The following is an 11,433-nucleotide window of genomic DNA, read 5'->3' as shown; positions in this document are numbered from 1 at the left end:
TTCTACCTTGCCTCCATATGGTAGCAAGGTGTATTAGTCTCCTGGGGCTGCCATAGCAAAATACTGCAGACTGGACTACTTAAACAGCAGACATTTATGTTTGCAGAGTTTTAGGCATTACAAGTCCATGATCAAGGTGCCAGAAAATAATATTTCTGGTGAGGACTCTCTTCCTGGTCTGTAGACGGCTACCTTCTCATTGTGTCCTCTCATGGCCTCTCCTCTGTGCATGCCTGGAGAGAGAGTAAGCTCTGATGTCTCTTCCTCTTCTTACAAGGACACCAGCTCTATCACATCAGAGTCCAACACTTATGACTTCATTTAATCTTACCTCCATAAAAGGTCTATCTCCAAATGCGGGCACATCATTAGGGGTTGGGACTTTAACATATGATTTTGAAGGGAAACAATTCAGTCCATAAGGGGCAGGCCCACATGGAGCCCAGGGACCGCCTGTGCATTCACTAGACCCAGGCACCACTTCCTCTCAGCAGATGCAGTCCTAATGCAGTGCATTAGGGTGGACAGCCACAGGATTTGTGGAGTGGGACAAAGACTCAATTCTGACCCCAAATTACCCTCTTAGTCATTAGTTCTCTGTAGGGCACAACTTGTACAACCACAAATAGATTTGAATAATCTAAAGAGGAGCCTGTGGCACTTTGGGATATCAGTAATAACAAACAAGTCCTTCAGCAAAGACAATCAGAAGCCAACTTTCAAATATGGATACAATAAAAACCCATCCTAAAATATCTAATTTCCATTTTAGACAACTACTAGGTAATCTGGCAAGCCAGACCTAGAACTCAGATGACATCAGACTCAGGTTCCAATCATCATAGGCCCCCAAGCACCCTGGTGTATACCTGAAGAAAAGGCAGGAGTTTTCCTAACACAGGCAAGAGTCTATCTGGGATCCAAGCCAAGTACAAATGTAGCCTGAGATCATGGTAGCACAGACAGTGCCTCCTAGTGAGGATCAACCTAGTCCCCAAGAAGCCCCTTGTCATGAAGAGTACTAGGAGTCAGGCTTAACTTCCTGCATTGCCCTGGCTGGAGGCCTCTTGAGAAGGGCAGTAATGTACAATGGATAAGATCCTGGAATCTGAAGCCAGGATATCTGGATTTGAATCATGGATCTACCCCTCGCTGTCTGTATGAGTTTGGGCAAGTTACTTAACTCCCTAGGCTTAATTTCTCTCATTTGTAAAACGGTCATATGTATACTGCCTATTTCAACAGTTGTGAGATTAAATAAGCTAGTACATGTATATAATCCATCATCCAAAATTCTCAAACCAAATAGCTAAAAACCTAAAGAACTGACAAACTCATTTGGCAGCAAAACTTGTCCTAAACTGAAATAAGCCTATGTATAATCCTTATTTATCCCACTGAGTATTAATATTCTCATTTTTTGCTACAGAAATATGAATGTATTTGATCACAGAATGTCGCCTCAGACTCAGCTTGGGATATAAAGTTATATTTGGTATATACACCTTCCTAAAATAGGAAAATACAAAATAGGCTCCAAGGGTTGCAGATAAGAGATTGTGGATTTAGAAGAGTAACTAGCGTTTAGTGAGTGTATTTAAGTGTAAGTTTTTAAAAGTCTGTCCTGTGACTAAGTGTTCTACATACGGGAAGAGAGAGCAATGACTTTCTCCACTCCATAGACTTTAACTTCAAACTATAGAATCATAGGAAAATAGAGCTAGAGGCAGGCTGAGAGATGATTTATTCCAGTCAGATATTTTGTAGATGTCAAAAGCAGATATTGAGCTTTTGGCCATAAAGGAGTAACAGGGACCAGATTTACCCTCCCATCTGAAATAACAAAGTATACAAAACAACAGTTTTCACTAGGACATTAGTCAACAAAAAATACTGATCCCACAGACATGGGAAAAAAACAAGATGAGCCCTATGATTGCCATAGCTTATTGCCTTGGAAGGGTTTCCAGGCTGTGCTGCAGGGAGGGGAAACCCAGGCAGAGCCCAACAGAATCCCTGACTTGTGGATATGGAGCTGAGAGGCCAGGGAGATCAAGGTGCCTAGAGTCTGCAAGTCAGAGTACCAGATGGAAGAGAGGTGCATAGAGAAGGAACTTTGGAGATCAACAGAGGGTCCCTTGGAGTATTCAACTCAGTACTGTCTATACATGCACGTGAAGAAACTGCCCAAGGCTGGGAAAAGGAACATCCAAAAGAATAAGAGAGAATAGTACCCAGTGCTTACAAGTGACTGGAATGGTGCCTGTCCCCATGAGCCAGAATGGAAAAAAATGAAGATTGATGGGGCATTGGGTAGAGTACACAAAAGGATCATTCTTCAATAGTGGGGGGTAATTAGCCCTAGACTGAGCACTGCTCTGGTCATGCCCAAAATATCTTAAAAGCAAGACTCAAAAGGCTAAAGCCATTTCCAAGTAACTTAATTGAGTCCCAGAACAAAGTTCAAGAATATCTAGAGGAATATAAAATATCCAGCAATCAACAAGATAAAAAGAAAGTCTGACATCCAATAAGAAATTATCAGGTATACAAAGAAGCAGGAAAATTATGACCCATAATAATAAGGAAAAGCAATCAGACTTTTCCCTTTCCTCCTGCTAAAAACAACTGAAAACTCTGGATGTTATATATAAAACAAACATAAGAAGACTCTGAAAGGCAGAGAAAAGAAATAAGCCCAGCTACAGAACTCAGGACCCAAGGAATGATACAGTCCTGAGTTCCCTGGGTTTTCTTTTCTATGCATAGATCCCAGACTCAGTGATGAACAAGTGCACAAGTCAAAAATACCAAAGCCTACAGACCAGACATCCTCAACAAAAGTCTCCTCTATCTGCCAAAGGATCATGAAAGGGGCAGCTTATCAAGACAGAAAACTTTAGTCAACAACCTCTCTACTCGAGCCACACATCACAGACAAAAACTGCAACCCCGGCCCATCCACACCAGCAAAGGGTCAGGGAGAAGCCTAGGTTTCCACTCTGAGGGGCCCGAATGGGGGCAGAACACCCTTGTTGGGGTGATATCAGAGAAGGCCAGGAAGGGAGCCAGGTCTTTCATCCCCATCATCTAATAACAAGTCTCCCCTCCCCTCCCCCAATGATGTCACCAGAGACCAGGGAGGAAGCTAAGTCTCCCACCCTCATCCTAATGAGGCAGTGTCATTCTTTCCCCTGCCCAAGTAATGTCAAGGACAGCTACCTAAAACAGAAAGTTTGAATAAGATCCAAAGTCTAATAACATAATACAAAAGTATTCAATTTTCAACTGAAAAATCACTCATCATATCAAGAACCAGGAAAGTCTCAAACTGAATGGAAAAAGACAACTAATGGATGCCAGCATTGAGATTACAGAGATGTTAAAATTATCTGGCAAATATTTTAAAGCAGCCCTGATAAAATGCTTTTTCTAAGAGTGATTAAGAACACACTTGAAACAAATGAAGAAATAGAGAAGCTCATCAAAAAAATAGAACGTTTCAGCAAAGAAGTAGGAGATATACAGAAGAACCACATAGAAATTTATAGCTGAAAAATATAATAATTTAAATAAAAGCTCAGTAAATGGGTTCAACAGCAGAATGGAGTGGGCATAGGTAAAAACCCATGAACTGGAAGATAGAACAATTGAAATTACCCACTCTGAACAATAGAGAGAAAAGAGACTAAAAAGTAAAAATGGAGAGAGCCTCAGTGACTTGTGGGACTATAACAAAAGATTGAACATTCATGTCTCTGAGTTACAGAAGGAAAGGAGAAAGAGGGCAAGCTTGAAAAAGTGCTCAAAAAAGGCTGAAAATTTATGAAATTTGGCAAAACCCAGAAATATACAGATTCAAGCAGAGTGAACCCCAAACAAGATAAAACCAATACATGCCAAGACACATCATAATTAGACTTCTGAAAAGTAAAGACAAAAACTCCTGAAAGCAGTCAGAGAAAAATGACATCTTATCTATGGGGGAAACTTTTCAAATGACAGCAGATTTCTCATCAGAAACCATGGATGCCAGAAGGAAGCGGCACAACATTTTTCAAGTGCTGAAAGAAAATATCTGTCAACCTAGAATCCTGTGCCCAGTAAAAATATCCTATAGGAAAGAGGGTAAAAGCAAGGCATTCTCAGATGAAGAAAAACTAAGATAATTTGTCACAGCAGATCTACCCTCAAAGAATGACTAAAAGAAATTCACTAAACAAAAAGAAACAAAAGAAGGAAGCTGGGAACATCAAGAAGGAAGAAAGAACATGGTAAGCAAAAATATGGGTAAATACAAGAAGTTTTGCTTCTCTTGAGTTCTCTAAAGTATGCTTCATGGTTGAAGCATAAATCACAACTGATGTGGTTCTAAATGTATATAGAGGAAATATTTAAGACAATTATATTATAAATGGAGGAAGGTAGAGGTGCATAAAGGGAGGGGAGATTTCTATTCTTTATTAAAAATAATAAAATGACAGCAGCAGTAGGCTTCAATAAGATATTTATTTACACATATAGGTATACATATGCAAAAATTTTAATATAAAAATGAAACATAGAAATCTATCGATAGATATATAGAACAACCACCAAAAAAGCCAAACAAAAAGATGTATTCAAAAACATAAATAAATCAAAAGAAAAATCTAAGAAATGTTCCAGTAACTTACAAAAAGGCAGGAAAAAGAAAGCAAAGAAATGAAACAGAGAGAACAAACAAAAAACGAAATATGAAATGGCAGACTTAAGCCCTAACATATCAGTAATTACACTAAATTTATATGCTCTAAATACATTAACTAAAAGACAGAGATTGGCAAAATAGATTTAAAAGAAATTCACCCCACTATACGATGTCTACAAGAAACTCACTACACGTATAATGACATAATCAGGCTGGAAGTAAAAGATTAGAAAAACATATATCATGTAAACATTAATAAAATGAAAGCAAGAATGGCAATATTTATATCAAAAAAGGACATTTCAGAGCAAGAAAGAAAATCACCACACCCAAAGGGGAACATTATATAATGATAAAAGGGTCAATCTACCAAGAAGACATAGCAATCTTAAATGTGTATGTATCAAACAACAGAGCCGCAAAATATATGAACCAAAACTGACAAAACTGAAAGGAGAAATAGTTAAACCCACAACGAATACTTCAACACCTCTCTCTTAACAATTAATAGAGCAGCTACACCGAAAATCAGCAAGGATATAGAAGAACGCAACAACGCCAAAGAACAGGATCTAATCAACATTCACAGAATGCTACACTCAACAAGAGCAGATTACACATGCTTTTCAAGTTCCACAGAATATAGAAGATAGACCATATCCTGACCTCAAGTGTAAAAGAATTGAAATAATGCAGAGTACATTCCCCAATGACAATGGAATAAAACTAGAAATCAGTAACAGAAAGATAATAGAAAAATCTTTAAACACTGGAAAACTAAGCCACACACTTCTAAATAATCTGTGGGTCAAATAGGAAGACTCAAGGGAAATTTTAAAAATCTGGAATGGGTAAATTATACTTTTTTCTTATCATTTAAATCTTGTGGCAGATAGCTACTTAAACAAAGATAAAAATAATGAGTTTTATAACATGTAAAAGTAAACTGTATGACAAGAACGGCATAAAGCTTGAGATAAGAGAAATCAAAGTGTAGTATTGCATACAAGTGATATATACACCAACATGGATGAATCTAAAAGTAAGTATGCTGCATAAAAAGTCAGACAAAAAAAGAGTACATATTGTATGATTCCATTTATATAAAATTTTAGGAAATATAAACTAAAGTGGAGAGACAGAAACTAGATTAGTGGCTGCTTGAGGATGAACAGAGGACAGGGAGGATGGGGAGAGATTACAAAATGGAGCAAAGAAACCTATGGAAATGATGGATATGTTCACTACTTCAATTGTGGTAGTAGTGTCACAGGCATACACATATGTCAAAACTTATACAATTATATAATTTAAATTTGTGCAGTTTATTGTATGCCAATTTTACTGCAATAAATAAATTTTAAGAATATAAAAATGAAACATAAGAATCACCTGAGGTTATGTTATTTTATAATTTCATATGTACTTGCTTACTCATTTGCTGCTTTTAAATTTGAGTAATTCTAGCTTCTGTTGACTTTAAAATATTTCAGTATTTGTTTGCAGAGATTTTTGTTTTTATACTTCTCTATAATTAGATTGTAATCTATTTGGCTCCTCTAAGTATGTCCAAAGGCTGTAGACGTGATAATGGGCACAGCCAAGGCAGAGTGTAAACAAATCAAATGTGGCCATGGATCAACATCAGCTGCACATTCTTTTGCTGTTATTTTTAGGTAAATGAAATGAACAGGAAGATTGAAGCATCTCTCTCTTTGAATGCGGATCTTCGATGTGGATGCGAAACTTTTATCCAGTGCCAAATACTGAAGTGGGAACTGGCTTCCAAAGTTGTTTTCACTTGTAAGATTTCAAGTAGATATATTTCCATGGTTGTTAAATATCAGTTTCTGGGCATTCTGCCATAATTTTAAGATAGCTGAGAAAAATTATTCTTAAAGTGTGGTCCCTATTCAAAGGGCTTGTGATTGGTTCATAAAGTCATTGAAAGGACAAATCACAGGACGCTGTGGGCACTTAAGTGTTTCACTCAAATGCAGTTTTAGATCTGCATGATAAGACATAAAAGTCAACATTGCTCTTCTCCTATAGCATTAATTTAATTAAAAACTCAAACTAGATATAAAGGGCCTAATTACTTAGGAATAGCCACTTTTGCATTTTTTCATCAAAATGTTCTGCGAACCAACTGTACCGGAACCATCTGAGAAAGTCATAAAAAGTTAAAATGCAGATTCCTGCTTCCCACCCAAATCTACTGTATTGGTTATGTTAGGGCTGAAGCCAGGAGTCTACATGTTTGACAAACATCCTAATGATTCTTATGCATAACAGGATTTGAATGCTACAGTTTTCCCATCTGGATCTAGCCCCACCGGAGTAGCAAAATGTATTTCATGAAATCAAGAACATACTACTCCATTGTTTGAGCGTGGACTGCTCTATTGGCAACAGCCTCTTTGACTCTTTGTTAATCTTTGTCTGTGGTGAACTGAGCTACAAGCAGAATTGTAAGGTCAAATTCAAAAATGACCAAGAAAACCAAGAGATTTCTGAGAAGTCATATAAAGGATGAATGAGGAAGCATTCAGGGGTGTGTTCTGTCCATTTTGATGAACCAAAGTATTATTTTAGATGGCAATAACAAAATTCACTTCTAGAGATAAAAATAACTTACTATTAAAGGCATTACAGTGGAAAAAATGTAATAATTATAAGACTGAAATCCCCTCTTTCGTCATTGAAACAATTGTTTTAATAATGTAATAGTTGTTTATGTAAGAAACTTAATAACACAATTCTAACACTGGATTGTACAGAAAACTTCTCCAAGATTACTGATTCCTTTTTTTTTTATGTTTTTTGGTGAGGAAGACTGGCCCTGAGCTAACATCTGTTGCCAATCTTCCCCTGTTTTTTTTTTTCTTTTTTTCTCCCCAAAGCCCCAGTACATAGTCGTATATCCTAATTGTAACTCATTCTAATTCTTTTATGTGGGATGCCACCACAGCACAGCTTGATGAGTGGTTCTAGGTCCACGCCCAGGATCTGAACCAGAGAATTCCAGGCGGTTGAAGTGGAGCGCACAAACTTAACCACTCGGCCATGCAGCCAGCCACAAGATTACTGATTCTTGATGGGCCTAAAACTGGGAGGATTAAAGGGCCAGGGAGATGGCAGTGATCAAGATCAAACAATCTGGCTGCACCTGGCCAACACTCTAGAAATTATTTCAATTTTTATACCCAGAGTTTCTCATTCATAAGAAATTAAATTCAATTAGTACTGTAATAACCGAATGGGTATTTACAGTTGTAGATTAATAGCCATAGGTTACATAAAAATGCTGGGCTTCTTGGCTAAGTTAAGACAGTGTCAAAGTGGGCGCTACATCTTCATCTACTGACGCACTAGTGTACCTCAGCCAGTTAGGGCAGGAGACTTGGTGAGTTTGAAGCGAATAATCCTGGATTTGGAAGCTTGGACTGTATCCAGCTCAGGTCTCAAGGAGTGAGGGTCTCAAGCTGTGAGACTCCAATTTTAGCCACTCCCATGGTGCTAACAACTAAACTAAAAGCTGCCCCTGCCTTATTGAGTTATGTCTGCAAGGAATGGCAGGACAGCCCTTGGGACAAGAGCAAGGCCTAGGCTGTGAATTAATAATGGCAGGCTGCTTCAGGGTGATCCTTACTAAGTGTTTCTCCTCTGTTTTGTATATAAGAGGAGCCTTAGAGACATTAGTAAGCCAAGTACAACAATGTGTATTTACTGTGATTTAAAGAAGTCACAGGAAGAAGCCAAATAGTAGATGTTGCAATTAAGATCACACAAACGGAAATTGCTGGTATGAGCTTCCTACATTAGTCTGGACTCATTAACCTGTACACTATGTACCCCCTCCTAATCTCTACAAGATTTTTAGAGTTCATATGAAAAGATATCTCATTCACGGGATGTCCTCATCACCACATCTTCTCATGTCCAAATCTTTGTTCACCTCAAATGCTACAATTTCCCTGAAGCCACTCTGCCTTCACTCAATCAGAAGAATTACTCTCTGCCTCTGCTTTGTTCCTAACAGACTTTGCACCCTTTTATAGCACATATACATTTCATGATTAAGTTTTTGCCTGTCTTTCTCCCTGGATTAAACCCCTAAAGGTAAGGTCCATGTCTGATGACCTTTGTATCGTCCACTGCACAAAGCACATTATTTGCACACAACTCGCATTTTACAATGTTTAGTCAACTGAATTTAAAGGAGTTATAAAAATAACCATGGAATTTTCACAGTAAATATAGTTAGCCAGATAAAATAATGTATATTTAGTCTGACTTTTACAAGTCATAGAAATGTCCCCAAAAGTAGGTGTTCAAATTACCCCAATATCAGCATGGATCTGTCTCGATCGGAAGCTTGGCTAATGCTGACTGCACAGTGCTGTTGATATGTTTCAATGTATTTGAAAAGCATGATTCAAGAGCATCGTCCTCTCCATCCTGAGAGTTCAGAATATAGTACTTTATGTTTATACGCAGAGGCCATAACATCTTTTTACAATCACTGTCTTTTTTTACAGTTCTCCCACTATGACTCGTAGCTAGAAAGTGTTTGATGGAATAATTTGAGTTTAGATAAATAGTCTTAATTGATGTTTAATCTCCAAATGATCAGAGATCTATTCAAAGGCCTACTGTTCTACCACATTTTAGCAGTAGGAATACATAATTAAACATCTGTTCCTAAATAGATACATTAAGTAAATAAAATAGAAATAGATACAAATATTTTGGAAACTTGATAAAAAATCTATTTATATAGGGAAACACTAGAATAATACCATTATTGTAATCAACTTTACAATAGTAAAATCTTTTGGTCTCTTCCCTCAAAATTAGCTAAATATATAGACTTATATTCAAATACATCCATAGGGAGACAATGAAGTTGGTTTTCATTCTACAGCAATCTACATCTTAAATGTATACACAAGTGTATAAAGTATACCTGCCCTCTATATAACCTACCTCTGGGGAAGTCATATTTATTATTTTTCTCAAATGTAAAGATCAATTAGATAATTTAGAGGTCAATAGTGAGCATTTGGTAATTTAGGAATGATTAACAGTATCTTCAGCTATAATTTCAAAATCTGAAAACTGCTAGGATCTAGGGAGTAATTTGATTGGCCATTAAAATGTTCTTAAGCTGTAGAATAACATATAAAGTCTCCACTGATGAACAAAGCCATTAGTGGTCAGCTTAATTTTAAACAAATTTAAACATATTAATTTTCCTAATAAATATTTAATTAATATGCAGATGACAGTAAAGTAATTCTGCAGACTGGAGTCATCTTAAGGCAATCAAAGCCTCAGGAGAATGGAGGGATTTTGACTGTGGCTACTTCGCATAATCTGGGGGTGCAACTTACTTTTCATAACAAAAAAGGTGTGTTTTCTTTGCTAGCAGAGCCACATGGTAAATGCAACAATTTCAATTCAATTCAACAAATATTAGGTATCTTCTACAAGAGGAGTCAGCATAACACAGTGGTTAACAGTGTGACCTCGGGAGCTAACTGCTTGGTTAAACCCTTGTTTTACCATTTCACACCTGAGTGACTGCTAAAGTTACTTAATAGCCCGGTGCCTCAGTTTCCTCACTCTGTAAAATGGGGGTGATAATAACACCCAACTCATAGGACAAAATAAGTTGAAACAAAATAATATTCATGAAGCTCTTTAGTCCTGATGTAGGAAGTGGGTAATAAATTGTATTAATCAGGGTTCTCCAGAGAAACAGAACCAATAGGATATATATATATGGAGATTTACTATGAGAAATCAGCTTACAGAATTATGGAGGCTAAGAAGTCCCACGAGTTACCATCTGCAAGCTGGAGACCAAAGAAAGCCAGTGGTGTAATTCAGCACAAGTCCAAAGGTCCAAAAGCCAGGGGAGCTGATGGTATAAATACCAGTCCAAGGGCAGGAGAAGATGAGATGTCCAGCAGGCAGGCAGGAGCGAAGGGGCAAATTCCTCCTTCTTCTACCTTTTGGTTTTTTAGGCCCTCAACAGATTGGGTAATGCCCACTCACACTGGGGAGGATAATCTGCTTTACTCAGTTCATCAATTTGAATGCTAATCTCATCTGGAAATGTCTTCCCAGACACACCCACTAACAATGTTTAATCTGGCCATTCCATGGCTAGTCAAGTTGACCTGTAAAATTAACCATCACATAAACATTAGCGGTGTGCAAGGTGCTGTGTTTGGTGCTAAGATAAGGCATGAACATAACACAATTCCCTCCCATAAAGCAAGGCAGTTCTGCAAAGCCCAGGCAAACAGGGATCATTTTGGCCTTCTTCATAATCCCAAGTTGGGGCACTCTGAGGAAACAATGAGAGACGTTCATTTTATACTTCCGCTATATCTCATTTGCATTATGATAGAGTTATTAAAAAATAGGGAGTGTTGGGTTTTGAGAAAAGAGCTAATTTGAATGAAACCCTGAGGAGAATAACTTCTCTTCGGTTGGTGTCCACCAGCCCTCCAGAGAAAGACGTCCCTGAGAATTGCCTTTTCTGATCTCTTGTTCTAACTGGTTTCCAAGTGTTGTTGACGCCGCTCACCAGAAAGTGGCTGGAAAACAATTCATTTCTAGTCCCTTTCCAGTGGCAATAAAATTTAAATTTATAAGTTCAAATTTAAAAGATCAATACCCACTTCCAGCCCAGCATTTCCTCTGATTTCGAAAAGTCTCTTTTTATTTTT

Source organism: Equus przewalskii, chromosome 13 (genome assembly GCF_037783145.1).
Source record: "Equus przewalskii isolate Varuska chromosome 13, EquPr2, whole genome shotgun sequence".
Classification (NCBI taxonomy): Eukaryota; Metazoa; Chordata; class Mammalia; order Perissodactyla; family Equidae; genus Equus; species Equus przewalskii.
Note: the sequence above shows the minus strand (reverse complement) of the source record.